Here is a 19,618-nt window from a genome sequence, read left to right as displayed (position 1 = left end):
GATGAGTCCTACACTCTGCCTCATCAGAGCCGAAAGCTTTGCGGATGCTGTTAGCATACCTGAGACGGGGAATGCAGAAGTGGTCCTCCCGTTTGCAGGAAGAAAACAGAACTGCTCTGGAACCCAGCCGTCCGGGCAGACGCGTGAGGGCTGTGGGCAGCAGAACAGAGGCTGGAGCCGCAGAAGCGCCCCTTTGGGCAGCGGTCTTGCTGGGGATTTTGGCCAGCTTCACTTATAAGAAAGTCATTTTCTATTCCAACACATACTGATTTTTGCCCTCCTCAACGATTTTTGGCACTCTGAACTATACATTATTTCTAAATTTAATGATGGGTGTTTCCTGCTATTTTTGTAGCCTATGGGATTATTCTTCTTCACTTTTTAAAGTATTTTATTTATTTACTTTTAGGGAAGAGAGAGAAAGAGAAACATCAATGTGTGGCTGCCTCTCATGCCCCCCCGACTCGGGACTTGGCCTGCAACCCAGGCACATGCCCCGACTGAGAACTGAACCAGCAAGTGTTTGGTTCACAGGCCAGCACTCAGAGCATTGAGCCATACCAGCCAGGGCTGTTTTTTTCCTCTTTTAAAGTCCTCCATGCATTTTTTTTCTTAGAAGCTAACTAAAAAGAGGCTATAAAAGCAATCAAACATACAAACAGATAACTCTGGAATAACACTAGACACCCAGGAAAGGCAATCGTTCACACTGAGACGCATTGCATACACCCCCAGCCCAAGGCCTTACTGGTTCACAGGGGAGACCTTCAATGCTGCCCAGGCTCTCCTGCCTGGGCCTCACCTCCGGCTTATCCAACCCAGCTGCGCAATGAGAGTGTTCCGGGTCATGAACGGGTCACCTGCCGGCCACAGGAAACCAGAAGAAGAAAGAGAAGAGCCCGTCACCGAGGGGCTGCACCTCACTCGGCTACAGTTACCTCTCCATCAGTGCTGTGACAGATGACGGACATCAGCATGGCCTGAGGCTGGGAGAGCAACTCCCGAGGTCAAGGTGAGTCAGGCCTGCCATCTGGTCCTGCCTGAGGCTTCAGACACCCCTTCCGGGAGGGTCCTCTTCGTGTCTCTGCAGCCCAGGTGAGCCACAGACACGGACACCGGAATAGGCTGACTCGGTAGGGCCCCTAGTCTAGGGCCACCATGACACCAGGGGGCATTCATAGAGCCAGAAAACATGCTTCGGAGACTCAGAAGGACCTTCCGTTCAAAGGCATGCTCTGGGCAGCGGGCATTCTCCAGCTGATCCCAGGGAAAGTGCAGGGTGAGCCGATGAAGAGGTAGAGGAGAGGCAGGGAGGAGCATCTGGACCAAAGCCCTGAGCAGAGAGGCGGAGGAGAAGTCTGCTGAAAGGGAACTCTGTCCACCTTTAAAAGAACAAACGGCACCCTCTGTGCTGCCGCGGAAGAGGCCATGGAGATGGCTGTTCAACCGTCAGGGTGCAAACCCACGGACACCCCACCCCGGGGGCCGAGGCTGCGCAGTGAAAACGCGTGAAGCACCTGTGACAGGAAATCGCCAGGGCTAGGGAGTTGACATACTTCTCATGAGGTCGGCAATGTGGGGACTCAGGTTAATCTTGCGACAGACGCTTTCAATTCTGTGTTTATAATTTCCACAGCCATGAACGTTCTTTTGCAAAGAGCCATGTACATCTCCTGAAGTCGGAGGCAGCCCACCAAGAAACAGCTTCCCTTGGGGAAAGGGTATGCGGGAGAAAAATGTGACGTAGAAAGGAAAATTGCTTTTCCCTGTCTGTCATCAAAGGCGACCGAGTTCCTCTCCCGCAGCTGCCCTCAGCTTCCTGGGCTGAAACGTCAGTTCTGCTCCTACTTCCTGCTAATCGCGTCTCCCTTTCCTTCTTGGAAGGGGCATTAACACGACCAATCGCACAGAGGGTCTTTTTTTCGATCTTATTGATTTCATAGAGACAGGGGAAGGGAAGGAGAAAGAGAAGGAGAGAAACACTGATCAGCTGCCTCCAGATGGGGACCTGGCCCACAACCCAGGCCTGTGCTCTGACTGGGAATCGAACTGCAGGCCAGCACTCAACCCACTGGGCCGCACCAGCCAGGGCTCTCATGGACATTTTCAAGGAACAGTTAACATATGTGAAGCACAGGAGCCTACCAAGTAATAAGTGCTTTGTATTAGATACTGTTGTCAAAACTTTTTTCAAAAAGTAAAGCTTCGTTTTTAAAAAGGTTACCCAATTTTTTCTTGGTTTATTTGGATTTTGGTTCCTTGTTGGTTTCTTTAGCATTCATAGTTTTGAGAAAGGAAATTGCTTGGTTATGCAAAACCTTTAGGTTCTCAATATTTTTTCCCACTCAAACCACGTGATAATGAGATTACCCCGTAAATAATTCCCCAGATCCGCACTCAATTAACAAATAGAAATTCTATTAGAGAATTGAAACATTATGCCCAGGTAAGACATTTTCAGGAAGAAAGATGTAAGTTTTATTTGCACTAAAACAAACTGAAGATCCAGCCGATGAGGTTTAACCAGCTGGGGCCCCAGCCCAGGCTGAGGTGGAGGCCAGCGAGCCCTGAAGTGGCTTGGGGACAGCGTCCGGATTACAGATCAGACGGAACACTCTGGCCCCTTATCCCTGTCTTTGCTCCAAGACACACACAAAGCTCTTTATTTATTTTATACTTAGAGTGTCAAAGCGCGGGGGTGGGCCTCTGGACAGGGGACTGCAGACCACACTCCTGGCGGACAATAGCCATGTACTACGCGGCCAAGTGATCCCTCAGTGTGTGCGTGTGGTCAGCAGGGCGGCTGCAGCCGGGGGGGAGCCTCCCACTGGCCTGGGAACAAGTGGGGACTCGTGTTTCCTCGAGTGGCAGCCCCGTGTCGGACAAGCACTCAGCATCCGCCCCCTCGGGGGACCAGACACCCCCATGCCAACTGGCTCACCACAGAGACCACCAAGCACAGCCCAGTGGCCAGGGCCTCTGCGGAGAAGAGGGTGTCCCAAGAGGGATGCTGTGTGGTCTTGTGGGGACAGCATCCACAAAGACAGCCCGTTTGAGTTTTTGTTTGCCCACCTCTTGGCCGCCAGGCTCCCCTGGGCACCAGGAGCCAGAAAGACCCCTCGGGGCACCAGACCCCTCGCTCCACAGCCACAGAGCCGAGGCCCTGAGCTCTCCAGGCCGACTTGGGAAGTGAGAGGTTTTAGGGTTTCGGGGCTCCACTGTCTGTGCAAGTTCTGTTACTGAGTAAAGTGCTGCAGAGAGAATGTGCTCCTGGCTCCAGGGGCCTCGTTGTCCGTGAGCCGCGGCGCTCGCTGTTTTGGGAGCTCCTCAAGCGGAAGAACTCTCGTTTTCTCCTTTCTCTAATGAGGAGGACAGAGATCTGAGACGTGCTGTTTATTCTGTCCTTTGCTTTCAGCTAATGAAGGAATATTTGCAGGTATAGAACTAGCAGTGATACAGAAAAAAAGTTTAAATGACTGAATCATATTGGGTTTTTCTGTTTCCTCAGTGCTTGGATTTAATAGCTAACGTAGAGGCTTGAAATATAAAATAACGTGTACTGTATTTACGAACTCCTGAAGGACGGTTAGGCATTTACAGAGTATCTGCTGCATACTGTGCTTCTGAAGGCTACCGAGAAACAGAGTGGACTCGTCCTCAGGACAAACTCACAGGGCGGCAGCGCAGGTGTGTGAGCGGAGTCACTGAAAATCCCAGAGCAGTGTTCTCACCAGGGCGAGTTCACCGAAATGGGACGAGCTGGCAGTCACTTAGTCACAAGTCCCTTAGCTTCATTCCATCCTTCACACTCTTACGGGGAGGAAGTCTGAGATTTGGGGCGGGAGGTGGGGAGAAAGTGATGTTAAATTACAGCTCAGGCAAGATCCACTGCAAATCGTCCACGTGGACGCTGAAGGAAATCATGTCAGTGTCCCACACAGTCCCCTGTACTTCTGAGCACATTTGAATTTTTCATAATAAGAAATGTTTAAAATTCTGTTTTGAGGAGAGTAAGCAAACAGGAATGGTCTGGCGAAACACTGAGAAGCAGCGAGAGGCCACCCTGAACTCATTCACGCCTGCCTGGCGCCGGCTGGGCATGGGCCCCTGACGTGAGCTGGAGCCGGGCAGTGCAGCCCAGACTGTGACTGTCCTCAGGGGTGTCTGTGTTGCTGTCACCACGACCCCGTCCACCTGCATCCCCCCACGCAGCCCTTCTAGGCACCTTGGAGGCCTTTTCCTGCTCATATGGGTTGAAATCACACTGCAGTTTAATGTTATCTGAAGCAAAGCAAACAAAAAGGTTTTATGTGCACAGAGACGGTTGTGCCGTCCACTCCAGAGCCAGCAGCCTGGATGGCCAGCCCCGATGCAAGACCCGAGAGGCCACCTCTCCCCACCACAGGGCAATGGGAGGAGAAGCCACGCTGGCTTCTACCAAAACTATTCTACTTTCCACAGAAGTAAAAAGTTAGGCAATGAAAACAGAAATTCCAGACTGTGGGAAGAAAACCTGCACCGTCCTCTCTCTTCAGAAAGTGTTAAATAGGAGCCGTGGTCTGCTGACTTGGGGTTTCTGAACCAAGTCACTTGCCGTTTCTAATCCAGGTCTGTGCTCACAGACTCCGAGCAGGTGGAGGGGACTCTGTCCTCAGGACACTGGGCTCCTCAGGTGCAGAGCTCGAGACTCAGGCGGGACCTGGAGAGGCGGGCTTATCATCCCTCCTCCTGGGACGGGAATGCTGAGGGTCGGGCAGATCCAGCCATTTGCCCCACCACACACCTGACGAGGGCATGTTCGGGCTTCCCAGGGGCTTTGACCCCACAGGTGTTTTTAAAAACATTTGTCTTCCAGAAATGGACACAGTCCTGGAAACTCCAAAATGTATGAATATGTGCCCAAAGGCAGGCTTGGTGGAAGGTGTGAGCACTGTGAGGCTGCCCCAAGAACTTCTGTGAGCACACACACGGGTGCCCTACATGTGCTTCCACTCTGCTGCTCAGTCAGCTGCTGCCCAGTCTGGTCCCGAGAAAATGAAACCACTTCTTTAACTTCCTCTACAGTATGCTAGGAAAGAGACACTGAAAAGTTGGAGACTCATTCAACCGCCACTTCTACTATTTTCGTGTTGGGGAGACAACCGCTAACAACCGAATTCTCCTCGGACCCCAGCGAGCAGTAACTCAGCCCCGACAGCGCCGCGTCTGCTCTGCATTCGCCAGGGAGGGGAGTTTGTCTCCTCACAGATAATTAAAGACCTGGCAATGCACTTCCCAGGATTTCTCTCTCTGTTTCCCTTTATAAAAGAAGAAACTTTAGCTGAAAGATTAGATTTTTCTTCCTCTTTCTAAAGCTGGGTATACCAACTGGTGTCGGCTGTATTAAAATCAGGAGAAACCTCAATCAAAAAGCCCCGTGGAAGGCAGACGTTGTTAATATGCAGCAACATGAAAGGCTTTCTTTTCATCCTATACAACTACAGTGTGTAAATTGCAGGGGCTCGTTGGCGTGGACCTCGGCTGCGACCTCGGAGGTAAACTGGATTTACATTACTTTCTGACAAGAATTAAATGAAGGCCTTGTGGGCAGGCGGACAGCCTTCGAGGCTGCAGCAGATGGGCGTGAATGTGCTCCCTAGGAAAACGGTCAGTGACATCTGTGTTCTCCGAATTCTGGTGGTCCCAGCCAATTACGGGGGGAGGGAGTGGGGGTGGGGGCTGGGCGGCGGCAGCGGCACCGAGCAGCCAAAGCAGGCACAAGTGTTTGTGTGTGGGGCCGGCTCGGCCTCCGGCTGCAGCGGGGTTAGTGCTTTGTTGTCATCACTCGAATGGAGTCTGCAGCTTACAAGCTATTTGTGCACCCGGTGGGGGTGATATGATTTTTCTCGTTTGATGGGAGGAGCTGGCCCCTGGCCGCTGATATCATATTTCAGGGCAGTCTCTCGGAGACCAGAGTTTACTGAGTTTACTTTCGTGTCTCCGAGGCAGGCTGATGGTGTTGCTGTCTGCCGGTTTACGGGGGGCACTCCCGAGTCACGAAGATGTGAACTCTGAGACAAAACAGAGATCTTCCCCCACACATTCCTCTTTAAAATCTCCTTCTTTCCTCCTTCAAAGAGGTGTTTCCCAACTTCACAAGGAAGTCAAAATCAATGCTTTCTGATTAAAATCAAATCCAGCGAAATCACATCAGGGATCTTTCAGGAAGGGACAGACGGTTCCTTGAAGAGAGAGCAGGACGAGCCCTGAGCCCAGCTCTCTGCAGGTATCGGAGCTACTGAGCAGGCAGAAGGGGAGCCGAGCGAGCCCAGGCCAGGCCAGGGGCCCCTTCCAGGTGCCCAAGACCAGGATGGACTGATCTGGAGCAGAGTGCTGGGAGGCGAGGTGGGGTGCGCTCGTTCGCTCAGCCCCAGAGGAAGTGGGGGGCGGCCTGCAGGGTGTCCCAGGCCTGGTGCCGTCCAGCCCTGGCACTGAGAACAGACACTTTGGATCCAAAGTGCCAAGTCTGGCTCGACCACATGCTGGGTGTGAGACAGCCGGCAAGTCACTTAGCTTCTGTGAGCCTCAGTTTCCTCCTGCACAACACAGCTAACAGTAGCATCTGCCTCTTAAGGAGACTGAGATACAGGAGCAAAGTGTTGCTGATACGGTGTCGGGAGCTGTTCTCATCCTGTCTTTCTGGAGAGCAAGGTGGGTGGCCCAGCCAGTCTCGAACCCCCAAAGTGATTTTTCAAGATGAAAGCACTATGTTCCACTAGTTTTGGGAAACTCAGAAAACTCACTTTTCAAAAGAAACTTTTTTTCATTTTGCCTTTTGGAACCTAAGTTCATACTCTAAAATTATATACTTTTTTCTAATGCATAAAATTTTGAAATTATGATTTCCTGTAATGAACTTGCTAATCATCAAAAGCAGCTAGGTATCTTTAAATTACAAAGTAGTCGGCCAAGAGGCTAGTAAAAGAATGCATTTAGACAAAAAAAAAGAGTCAAGCCATATTTTTAACCCTTTTCCTGGTTGCAGAAATGGAAGCAGGTCGCTTATCACAAGGGAGGTTTAGGAGACAGTGGTTGTACATGAGCTGTTCACCGCTTTGTCCTGTTGGGAAGACAATTCACAAAACGACTGTTCAGAACAGCAGCAGCAGCACAGGAGGCCTGCGGACCCTCCAACCCGGAGCTCCTGCTGCTGTGAACGCCCACCTTGCCGCGTGTGAAGGAAGTTCTCCCACGTGGACTCTGACCCTCTTCTCCTCTGGGCTGCGTGACTTTCTGACGCCTGGGTGCAAGGGCTGCAGGGGGCTGAGCCCCAGCAGCACGAGGTCGCTTCTGGAGGAAGCCTAACTATCTATCGGCCCACAGAGAAGTCACCTCTTCTTCCTCCACAAACGTTTCTCACTGTGGCCTCGATGACAAGGATGAAAACAAACGCAAGCACGGGTTTTTTAAAGATTTTACAGATTGTGAAGTTTTCATCTTTCTTAGAGTACAAGACCACATACGATTTGGTCTGATCCTGCTGGTGCTGAAATCTTGATGCCGAGTGATAACCAGCAGAGGGGCCTTTGTCTTCGGGGACCCAGAGGAGAGTCTGCGCGGAACAAAAGCACCTGTTGTTCCCCTCGCAACAGCCTTAGAAGTGGCCGTTGGCCGCCTTCCCCACACTCCTTGGGCTTTCCCCAACACTGCCGTCTCACACAGCACAACTGGACGTAAAAGGACGATAATTGAGGGGAAGATCAATAAATTTAACAGCTCTTTAAGGGAAGACATAATGAATTTGGTACAGCACATATTTTTAGATCAAAGATGCCTTTGAAGTGACAAAACCCTAATCCATAAACTACTGAAGCACTTCCTTTCTCCCCCAAACTGCTTATTGTCAAATAAAATGGAAGTTAGGGAAATTATCTTTATCTGAAAATGGCCAAAAGAAGCCATCACCTAATGACAGCCTTGTCACAAGCCACAATTGGGGAAATTGTGGGGAAGCCCTGGCCTGGCAAGTGGAGGAGTGGGCTTGCTGTGAGCCCTGATCTGGCCCTGCAGCCTCCGGCCTGAGACAGGGTGGCTTTGTGAGACGCAAGCTCGCTCGCTCATGAATATGTATTATTTCAGGGAGAGACAAACCCTTGAATCCGAGGTAGAAGACACCCCGAGAACTGAAGCCAGTCAGCCAAGTGCGGTGCAACTCAGGGCACCAGTGACAGACCGCACGTGGGAAACCAGGGCGCAGGCCCTGGTTTGGGGGGTCTCCAACACCCCGTTCCAAGCTGATCAGGCCCCGGGTTGGCTTCCTGTGAGATGTCAAAGCCACGAACTGGAAAGTTAGGATAAAGGTAAAGGGTTTTCCAATCATGAGCAGAAGGACATGGTGCAGAAAAAAGTAAAAATCACAAATAAGAAATTTTACAGTGAAATAGGGAAAAACGTACTCCGTATGCCCTGTGTAACACTAAACTAGGGTTTTAAGGAATTGATATTCCGTGGACATCCTTTTCTACAAAGATGGATTATGCCACATCAGTCCTTGGGCAGAGATCTAGGGAGATGCCATTGAATGATTGAGCTTTGGTTTTTCTACTGACTTTGAACTTTAATTTAGTTGAAATCTAAATGTATATTTATTTAAATTAACTTTTTATAGAAGCAGATACATAAGGCGGATAAGAATAAGATTTTTCTTTTCTACTTTTGCTTCTGATATGATAAAGTTGGGTTCCCCGCTGTGCGAAAGACAAAGCTCAGTTTGGAGGATTTTCGATACTGGGCATGTTTGCCCCAGACGCCTACTCTCATTAGCATCCTCGCCTCCGAGGGAGCCCCCTGAAAGCCCCGCCGGCTCAGGCTAATCCTCTTCCCGGAGCTCCAGGCTCCGCTCCATGTGGCCGCAGCACTTTGAAGGCCAGGAACAGAGTCCTCTTGTGCACCGTCTGCCCACCGACCCCCCCACTCCCCTCACAAACCGCTGCACTCGGAGCTGGGAAACGCTGCGTTCGTCCGGGAGAACCACGAGCAGGCTGGACAGCTGAGCTGTGCTGGAGGAGATGTTATGCTGACTTCACCTTTTCCTAAGTGTCTGTCTGTCCACGGTCCTTTCAGCTAAGATGAAAATGAACTGTATCCCCATATTTTTGTTCCTTTGATTAGGATCCAGGGCTCCCCACAGCTCTGTCCGGGACCCTAATCCTGGTTAATCAGGGCAGAGGCACTCACAGGTCTCTTGCCCGCACCCGCATTTCTACAGGACACCGTGAAATCAGAGACAGGAATTCCTGGGTGGCTCCTTTGCTACAGATAATGATCACTCTGCTGAAAATAAGCATCAGGCAGATAATCCAGTGTCCGATTTCAATAAAATGTAAAAACCAGTAAAATTAGAGTGTGGAAAACCTATGTGATTTTTGGTTGTTGATGCTGAAAACAAAGGCTGACAAGTGATTTCCATCATTCTGGTGATGACACCCCTCACTCTGCCCAAACCGCTTTTTTTACAAAAAAGTGCTATGCTGTAAATGAAACTGCTTTTGTTTTTCTTATTTTATGATAATTAACTTGTTAAAAAGACTTGGTTTAAAATTGTTTGTAATTTTGAAGTAATTATTTCATAAAAAATTGCTATGGAAGATGTTCATTATCCTGCTTGATGTTATTTTACTTCAAGTCCCTGTGGCAAACCCCCCGTGACTGCGGTGAGGCTCACACCTTGGCCAGCACCTGTGGAAGGAGGCAGCCTCGCTCGCCAGCCTTGAGGAGAGTAAAATAAAACCCCAGATCCTGGAACTCATTCTTACATCCCCACGATTTCATTATTTCTAAATAAGCCCCTTGCAGAGTGAAATTTTATGTAATCTCCAAAAAAATCCGTCTTAACCAAAATAGGACAAAGGCAAACAAGTCCATTTTATTTGATATAAATTTGCTTGTTTACTTTCTACATTCTGCAAAATTTGTAGCCTGCATATTATAAATTCCATGCTTTTCAAAACTAAGGATTCTTTAGAATTAAGCTTTTTGTGGCCTTTTTCTTCCAACACAAATTATCTAAAACTTCCACAGGGGCTGCTGTGTGTCAGGTCCACAGGGATGTGGGCAGACTGGCACAGTCCCGGAAGCTCAGGACTTAATGGAGAAGATGAACAAAAGTGCACCTCACACCCAGGACTGAGCATGACCAGATGTGGCTGAATTCCTAGCAAAGCATGAGTGAGCAATGGAGAAGGGGAGATTTAGTTGTTACTGTTTGTTCAGAGGGCTGAATACAGGCTAAACATTGATGGATGGGCAGGATGCAGAGTAGAAGAAAATGAGAGAGGCAGGGTCCAGGGACATGGAAGAGGATGCATTTCACACACACAGGAAGCCAAGGTGCATGAGGACCTCAGACAGTGACTGGATCAGCAGGCAGTCCAGGGCCTTGAGTTCCCTTGGAGACACGCAGGGAGACAAGCGGAGCTGTCTGCAGAAGGCAGGAAATGGAAATGCAAGCTCCACGAGGGAAGCACCCACGCAGGGCTAATCACTGAAGCCACTACCTGAGATCAAAGGAGATGGAAGACACCAACTTCTGGGGAATTCCTGGACCAAAGAGACACACAGGGGAACACTGCCTGTGGGAAAGAAGCAGCTGCAAATGGGACAGTGAGGAAGAGGAGAGGCAGGGTCCTGAGAACACATGTACAGGAAGCCACGGGGAAAAGCCTGGGAAGAGGCTCCCAGGTCTGGAGGCTGGGAAATTCTCCCTGATCTTGTGAACAGACCCTCGAGAGAAGGGCAGAGCAGAAGCTGATGGACAAATGCTGGACCAGAAAGTGAGAGGGATAAGTGCAGACCACTATTCTCAGAAGCACTGCTGTTACGGGAAGAAAAAAGATGAAATACAGTCTCTTGGGAAATGAATGTTTCATAAGAAGCATTAGATTTCAACACGTTTCGGCTGAGGAGAAGATCAGAAAATGCAAAAAAAGAAGAAAAGATGAAAGGGAGGGAATATGAATGATGATAAAAACCACAAAAAGACATTGGGTGGGCCAAAAAGTCTGTTAACATTTTTTCTTTAAAGAAAAGACATGTTTTTCATTTCACTGATAACTTTATTGATTTGGATATTTTGAGCATGTAGGCTCTCTCTGCTCTTGGCCTCTAGTGGGGAGGCCAGGGGTGGAGCGAAGCAGCTTCCAACACACAAGACAGCCCCAGAGAAGGAATTATTTGGCCAAAATGTCAAGAGTGCCAAGAAATTTCACAAACCACCTTTGACACATTTGATCAGCCACAGAACCTTCTCCATATACTGCACAAATCTTTTTTTGCATTTCAGTTACGTTTTTCCCTTTCTTGAAAGAATAAAGCATAATATGCCGTGTGCCTTCTTTCATCTTCAATATTATAATGGTTACACAAAAATTCACCAACTTCAATAAGTTTTTCTAAAAAAGTGCACGTTGACATGACAGCTGTCACAACACAATCTAACAAAATTGTTTCAAACGAAGTTAAAGACAACTAAGCGCTACTAGAACCATCATTCAGAAAAAACGTAACAGGCTTTTTGGCCGACCCAATAAAAAGGCGTTAGTTGGAGAAAACAGAAGGAACAGACTAAGATATACGGAGAACATCGTTCCTCTGAAGCAGAAGAGGAGGAGAAAAGAGCTGCCAATGATCCGGAGAGAATCAGAGTGGTCACCATGGAAAAGGCAGTGTCCGACGAGTCACACAGACTGAAACCAGGGACAGAGGGTGGCAGAGAGTTGACCTGAAACAGGGATCTGAGATGGAAACAGCTTTGGGCAGAAGTGCAGGGACAATCGACAGAGACAGATGAGAGGGTGGAGGAGCCAGCGGGAGAACCTAGCGGCGGTGCATCAGCTACGGCACCTCACAGAGTCCTGGGGGGGGGGGGTGTCTTTTCGGCTCTTCCTGGTCTGGAAAGTACGTGTAACAGGGGGCAAAGGAAGAAACCACCTAAACTGCTGTAAAACCACAGACGACCTTTTTGCCAGGGGCCAGACTCAGAGGAGGCTCGAGGAGCTGGCAGCGGTGCTGAGCCTGGGCAAACAGGGGGTGGGAGATGCCAGGAAGGTGAGAGAAAAGGCTCTCTGACCACTGACACCGAGTCTGAGCACAGCAAGGGGGTCCAGGTGGCATCTCACAGCACGTCCCATGAGCAGCGCGGTTCATTGCTGCTGTCGGCTACCCAAATTCCCTTTTGCTACGCTATTTTCAGAAATCCATGACTTTTGCCTTATCCATTTGATTTATTGCTAAATAAATAATACACATGGGTGGTAAGAACTTAAGCTGTTTTTGAGTCCTATTTTTAATTTCATATCATTTCCAATTTGGGGGTTCAACCCAGGCTAGTTGATTTGGGGCCCTGTTGTAGGCTACTCCTCACTTTTCTCTCAAGTGTGACTCCTGAGTTAATTGTGAGGTTGGAAAATGTGTATCTTTTCCCACTGTGATGTCAGCTCCCCAGCGAGGGGGGGAGGGGTGTCTGCTTTGTTCCCCCTGTCAGCCTGGGGCGTTTGGTATCTGGAGTCGCTCCCAGTGCACGTGAGGTGCTCAAAAAACATTTGTTGTCGTTCAGTGTTTACAAAAGGAGGCATTGGCTGAATCTGGGCAACCTCTCTCACTCGCTTAAGCCTATTGGTTGTTTACTGTATGTTTGATAATCAGCCAAAGATATTTCCTTGTATTTCAGCAACACCTGTACTGTTCAGAGAAGGTGCAATGCCCTTTATTGTCCCTGTAACTGTGAAACTCTCGGCCTGTGCTCTTGAAGGGGTGGGAATGTGCTCACATGTGTTCACCCTTTAATCTTTTACCTTCAAATTTCCAAAATCTCTTGGAGTCAGTCATCAATCTTAGAAATTTCCACAAATTCATTACCTTACTGCATTTTTAAGGACATCACCAGATTTTCTGAAAATTCTGTGACAATGTTCAGTCCCAGTCACTGGCCCAGAGAATGAGCGAGTTAATTAGGCTTAAGCCCCACAGAACTTTCTACCCCTCACCCCTACCCCAGCCTGACCTTTTCTATGGTTCAAGAGCCTGTGATCTGCTTGGCTTTCCAGCGCCTCTCTGCCGCCCTCTTCTGGTTGCTCGTAATAGCACAGGAATGCGAGAACCCTTGTTATGTATGTTTACTTAGGAGGGAAAACAAACGTTTTGTTTTCAGGACCCAGAAACATCTAAATAAATCACAAGACTTAGTAATGACCAAAAGAAATGGAAAATTTCTGTGAAACATTGATATAGCGATGAATATTATTTACCTGGTCAATAATCTTTTTAAACTTGATCTCAGTAAAAGTCCATTAATCTTCTTGGATGTCATTTTAGGAAAAAAATTCACTAAATCATTGTCTCAAAATCGATAACATTTCAATAACAATAAAAATTACACTTGCACTATGTATGGAGAAAGAGTTTGCTGACCCTCTGCCCTCTGTGCAGTCCCCAGCCACGGGCTCCTCCCACTCATCACACACTGGGGGCCTGGGTTCTGGCGCCAACTCTCACGCACCGGTCCCTGCCACACCCCCACTTCTGCCTCTTTAAAGTGAGGGGGTGTTGCTAACTAAGGTCTCTAAAGTCCCTTCCAACTCGTGGATTCTATAACACTACTTCTACCCTTGAAAACTCAGCAGGGAGTACTGAGGAGCAGTGTCGGCCTGGCCGGCCAGGGTGGGGCCTGCGTCCATGCTGCCGGTCTCAATGACAGCTAGTGTTCGTTATGGCCCAGCACGGTGACAGGGCCTCAATGCGCACACTCACTGGGCTCCCACAGAAACAGGGCTGAGGCCCCCAGTGATTAGCCACTGGTCCTGGTCATACAGCAAAGGGGGAATGGAGCTGACTCCCACAGGGCGGTCACCTACTTGGTTCCAAGGCGCCCACAGGCACCCACCCACGCCTGACACCTAGAGCCCGGGACAGACGTTCTGCTCGACAGAAAACAGAAGGAGAGTCTGAAGGGGCCATGCAACCAGATGCAGGAGAAAAGCCAGGAATGTGCGGTGAGAGGCAAGCCAGTCACCAGCACTGAAACTGCAGAGAGAGAAAGACATGGAGTCTTAACAAGTGGCCCTTGGATTTGGATAAGGTGATGAGAGGTCATTTTAATGAGTAGAAGTATATTTTTAAAATGTGCCTCAAGAAGTTCCTGAGCAGAGCGGGAAAAATGAAGGGCTTTGCCTCATCTGTAGGGAGGAGCAAGTGCCTGCGTGGCCCAGGACTATGGCTCAGGGTGTTTCTGGCTGCTTCTTGAGACCTGGCCAGTGGTCTGGGGAAGGCTCGCCCTAGCCCCGGGTGTCCAGTCTCACACTCACTGGGAAGATGGGCTGTGGGGTGGCTTCCAATGCACCTTATTAAATCACCAGCAACTTTGGGCAGTACACATCAGACCTCGTTCATTAGCATCTCAGGAGAGATGCTGTTCACTCACATTTTTTTACCTCCACGTGACTTAGGACATGACTTAGGGAAGCAAGTCATTGCTGGGTAGGGATGTAATTTTCTGTGAAAATTATGACCTGCGGCGTCCAACCTTTAATGAGAGGTTAAGTTATTGTGGAGAAGTGGCCAAACCAAAGGGCACGCAATGAGGATCTAAATGTTTCTTTTTCAGAAAGGAGAGACATTATGAAAGGACAGGGCTTTGCTGGTAACTCTGCAGGCATTTGGTGCTTGTACAGCAGGGGACGCGCCCCCAGCTGAGTCCCTGACACCGTGCACCTTGTGGCGCGGTAGGGGTGTTGACAAAGATACGACACCTGAATATCAGTACACTCTGTGTGGACATGACTCATGAACCTGGGTCAGCGGGTCAGCTGGCAGCCACACAGCGCTCCCATTCCCCCTCCCTCTTCTCATTCAGAATGACTGAGCGAGTAGAGCAACAAATCTGCATCAAAATTTGGATTAAGCTTGAACATTCCTCTGTGGAAACCTATTTGTATGATTCAGAAGGCGGCAGCTTTGGGCAACTGGTGATGGGCAGCTTCATTATGACAATGTTCCCACTCACGTATCACGTCTCCTGCAGAGTTTTTTGGTAAAACATTAAATCACCCAGGTGACTCAGCCCCTCTACAGCCCAGATTAGCCACCCTGCAACTTCTGGCTTTCCCAAAACTAAAATCACTTTTGAAAGGGAAGAGACTTCAGACCATCAGTGAGCTTCAGAAAAACATGCCGGGGCAGCTGATGGTGACTGAGAGAACCATCAGCTGTGGGGGGTCCCAAGGGGTCCCAAGGTCCCAATCCTCTCCTTTGACTGTAATGTATGAAATAAGCTGCAGAATTGCCATTCTCTGGAGCATTTCCTCAGTCCACGGAGGTTTTGCTTCCCAGCAATGGTCAGTTTGGCTCAAATAAACTCACTCAATTCTCTGCAGGTTTGAATGTTCCTTGCATTGCCAACAATTAGGAAATTCGACAGATCGTATTAATCAATTACACTCTATAACCAAGGGCCAGTGAAGGTCAAACACAGCACACCGGTTCAGAAAACCCCCACCTCACAAACACACGAGTGCAGTGCTTCCAAAACTTTAGGCATTCACAGGTCGCCTTCAGTGTTTACCATACCTGCACATTACCTGCAACAGTATTTATTTAATCATTTCCGTGAAACTGATAATAAACTGGCACGTTCTCTTTTTACTTAACATCTTTCTGAGCAATAATATCTATGATGTTGTAGATTCAATATAGTAATTATCATTTTAATTCACATTAAACTAAGCACACAACTCAAAATTTCAGTGTCTGAAATGAGGCCCCCCGAATCAGTAGCTTATATGTCATACATGCTATATGCCATGTTTTGTGCCCACATCTACGGAGTTTTGACATTCAAAAGTTGATACTCACTTTTGTCGCGAAGAAGACGAAAAACACTCTGAAGAAAGTTCATTCAGCACCACCTCCTTGAAATACTGCTTCTCATACACAGCTTTGGTTTCAGGAAGTAGAAATGTGACAGGAAACAAAGCCAGTCACTGTGTCACATGATTGTGCAACTTCCAGCAGTTTTGCTCCCTAAGACACACCCCCTCAGTGGTCACTTGGGGAAGGGTGCTCTGGGAGTTGTATTACTACAGGAAGTTCCTTCTTTTAAACAGAGTTTGAGAAAACTCATGATCTGGACATAGAATGGAGAATCAGCCCCCGGGCCGCTGAGGAAAGAGAATGTCAGTGAGGAACAAGGCACAGGACATGTTCTGATGTGTCATCAAAAAGCAGACTCACGTAAAGGCTCGAGCCAGTGACCAAGCTACTCTACAACTAGTTGGAATTAGAGTGTAGACGTGAGCTCGTTGTCACATGGACACACATGTGACCAGGTGTATCTGAACTGAAAAATGGAGGTAGGATTTTTCTTACAGAAAATTTCATCGAGCTGCTTGGACAGTGGGGACTGTCTGACTGTGCTCCATGGTAAACATGCCCTTTACCGACAGTCTGAGTCTCAGCTCCAAATTTTGACCAGAAAAAAAATTAAAAGCATATAAGATGATTTTGTATGTTTAACATATTCTATTGAAGAAATGATTTTTTCAAACTATAAGACAAAGTTTATTTAGAAAGTGAGCTGTAGAAGAAATGGGCCCAAGAAACAAGCGAGAGAAGCAAAAGAAGTGCCCTTGGAGAGGGGGGGAGAGAGGGCGGGGGAGAGAGAGGAGAGAGAGAGGTGGCAGGGGCAGGGGCAGGGGCAGAGTCAGGGGCAGGGGGTGAGGAAAGACCCAGGCCTGCTCCACGGGGAGAACCACGCAGGTCCCACCCAAGGGTTCTTATCTGGAGGTCCCAGGCCAGGTGTGTCCTTCCAGGGTCTGGTCTCTGCTGATCATCCGGGCCAGGACAGGGGTCATGACTCAGTATAGCTGGTCCTGGCGTCAGCTGCAGGGTCACTTGTCCAGTTTTGCTGCTTTTCTAGGCCTGGAGCTGAAACCCCGCTGAAGCCTCAAAGTATTATATGCGGGTCAGAACCTCATTGTCCTGGGTGCTTCATGCATAAGGGCTGCTCTCCGGCCCCTCGATCGAGGGTCTAACCCTCATGACAAGCAACATGGCTGGGGAGAAGAGGTCGGGGGAGGGTCTGAACCGCCTGACCAGAGACATGAAAGGTCAAGGGTCTGTCAAATCGCATGACTAGAGGTACACTGGGGGAGGAAAGGCCACCCTGTTGGCCGGGTCTGTGCTGTCTCGGTTTGGCCTGTTGCTAGGCACCTGGGGCTTTCCGCCCGCCCCGCACCTTCTGTACCTGGCCCATCTGCTTGCTCTGCTCAAGTCTGTCTGTCTACCGACCACGTTCCCACTCAAGAATCTTGGCTCTGATGGAAAAGTTATTGACATCAACAATGTTTTATCTTTTCTGTTCCTTTCTAACCCTGCTGGGTTAAAGAAGGGTGCTCTCTGGTGAAGGAGTGGGGGGTTTCACTGGAGGAATTCGGGAAGCCCAGCGGAAGCAGTTCTGGTCCATTACCCCCACCCTAACAACTGGGTAACAAATTCCAAGGCAAATCGAGTGGTTCCCAATTCTGCTTCCAAACAGAAGAAGACGAGGAAATACTCAAGTACTCAGCCATATACTGAAGAACTAAATACACCACTCCGTATTTGTAACACTTCAAACATGTTTATGATAGTTCACTACGTAATTCTTAATATATGGCCTTAGGAGTTCAAATAACCAAATGACATTGCTGTGCCTAAGCTCTGTCTCCACTGACTTGTGTGAAGAGGTTCTCTGTTCGCATTTCTGTGGGTGCTGTTTTATTTTAGCTACCAGTAACATTCATCCATAGTATTTTTAAAAGAAAACCCTAAGTCTCATTGAGAAATGCATTTTTATGAATGCATTTTTATGAGTTCATAATACTTGTATAAGTCAGTATTGCGAATTTTTAATACTTAGAGTCTATGGCCAGAGGAAGTAAAAATGTTACATTCATTATCCACGTGATTTTACTGTGAAGAAATATGATAAAGAAATCTTACAAACATATCAATACTTAATATTAGGAGAAAATTCTATGGAGGAACCAGAAAATTTGAAGGAGATAAAAGAGTGATGGGAAATCTCCAACTGTTAAGCTTTTATGTGTACACGAATTTTAACATGGATGATGGTGGGTATCAAATAACATAATCTTCATTGGAAACATTTAAAAGTTATTAAACATCTGACTTAGATCCCTTGCAACTATTCAAAGTTATGATAAAAGAGGAATATTAATTTAAAATGTATGAGGAAGTTATTGTTTTTATAAAATTCTTTTTGAGGGTTGGTGAGCAAAAACGTTGGAAATCTGGTGTTTTGGAGTGGGACCAAACATTCTGGGGCCTGGAAGAGGGTTCTTGGGGATGGAGAGGGAAGAGTGCTGGTTCCCACGGGGAAAGGGGCTGAGGAGAGGCTGTCTTCCTCCCTGTTTGGAGGACAGTCACATCTGCTCCCACAGTGAAGCTGGGGGGCGGGGGTCGTCCTCAGAGGCAAGGAAATGAGAAGAAACAATGTCTCATTTATAATCACAACGTTGATTCCCTGGCTGGCATCGCTCAGTAGGTTGAGTGCAGGCCGGCGAACCACAGGGTCACTGGTTCCATTCCCAGTCAGAGCCAATGCCTGGGTTTCGGCCGGGTCCCCAGTTGGGGGTGTGTGAAAGGTAACCATTCTATGTATCTCTTGCACATCAATGTTTCTCTCCCCTCCTCTCTCCCTTCCTTCCTTTCTCCCTAAAATTAATTAATAAAATCTTTTTAAAAACCCTCTATCTTCAGAAACTCAGTAAATTAAAATTACAGGAAAAAATGGCCATATTTCTTCTTGGCTCTGGGCCTTCCAGCTTGGAAGCTGGAAGCTCCTAAAGCTTTTTAGACGTGTTCTGAGCCTTTCGTCAATTTTCAGGAAGTTGGGGAAGCCACAGTTGCAAACTCTGCGCCTCAGGTTTTTCTTTTCTTTTTTTGCTATTCTGATCTTTATTACTAATGTTTTGCCTCTAGCTTAACATAACATTGAACTGAACAGTACGTGCACTTTTATTTTTATATTATACTTTACGATTGTCTCAGTTTCCCCCCCTTTGCCCCCTCCACCCAGCAACCCCGCATTCCCTCCCGCAAGCACCCACTTCGTTTATGTGCCTGAGGGTTAGAAAGGGCACACAGGGTCAAGCAGCTGCCCCTGGGAACAGAAACTCCAAGCACCCGCTGGGCTCTTCCTCAGCTTTGCTCTTCCTCAGCTTCGCTCTTCCTCATCTTCCTTAGCGTTTTCCGTTTTAAGGCCCATTTTGTTTAACCGCTTGCCAGAGGCGGAAACCAGTCCTGAGATGAGGTTCTGATCTAGAATTGAAGGCTTATTCAGAGTCTCATTTGGGGGCATTTGGTAAATCAACTACCTCATCATAAAGGAAACAGGGAAAAAACAGCTTCACGAGTTTTAGCAACAGTTTCTCTGTTACTGTTACCAACACCTACCCAATCGGTCCTTTGAAGTATATGCATTGCCATGTATCTCATTTCAAAGGTTAGAGATCAGAAATTCCAATTCTCGTAATATCATTTTATTGTGTGAGTTTACGGAGGAAGCTGAGACTATTGGCGTCTC

At 48.2% G+C, this 19,618-nt stretch overlaps 1 protein-coding gene across 1 annotated transcript in view; it reads right to left on the bottom strand.

Moving 5' to 3' along the window:
- Positions 1-16,083, bottom strand: part of ALPK1 (alpha kinase 1) — a 56,441-nt gene extending 40,358 nt beyond the window's left edge. The window contains exon 1 of the mRNA XM_037036280.1: positions 15,886-16,083. The gene's annotated coding sequence lies outside the window, so the exon portion shown is untranslated. The remainder of the gene's footprint in view (positions 1-15,885) is intronic.
- Between the last annotated feature and the right edge of the window lie 3,535 nt (positions 16,084-19,618).

Source organism: Sturnira hondurensis, unplaced genomic scaffold (assembly GCF_014824575.4).
Source record: "Sturnira hondurensis isolate 20B ecotype Veracruz unplaced genomic scaffold, ASM1482457v3 Scaffold0022766, whole genome shotgun sequence".
Taxonomy (NCBI): Eukaryota; Metazoa; Chordata; class Mammalia; order Chiroptera; family Phyllostomidae; genus Sturnira; species Sturnira hondurensis.
The sequence above is the reverse complement of the archived record's forward strand: the minus strand, read 5'-3'. Positions and strand labels throughout refer to the sequence as shown.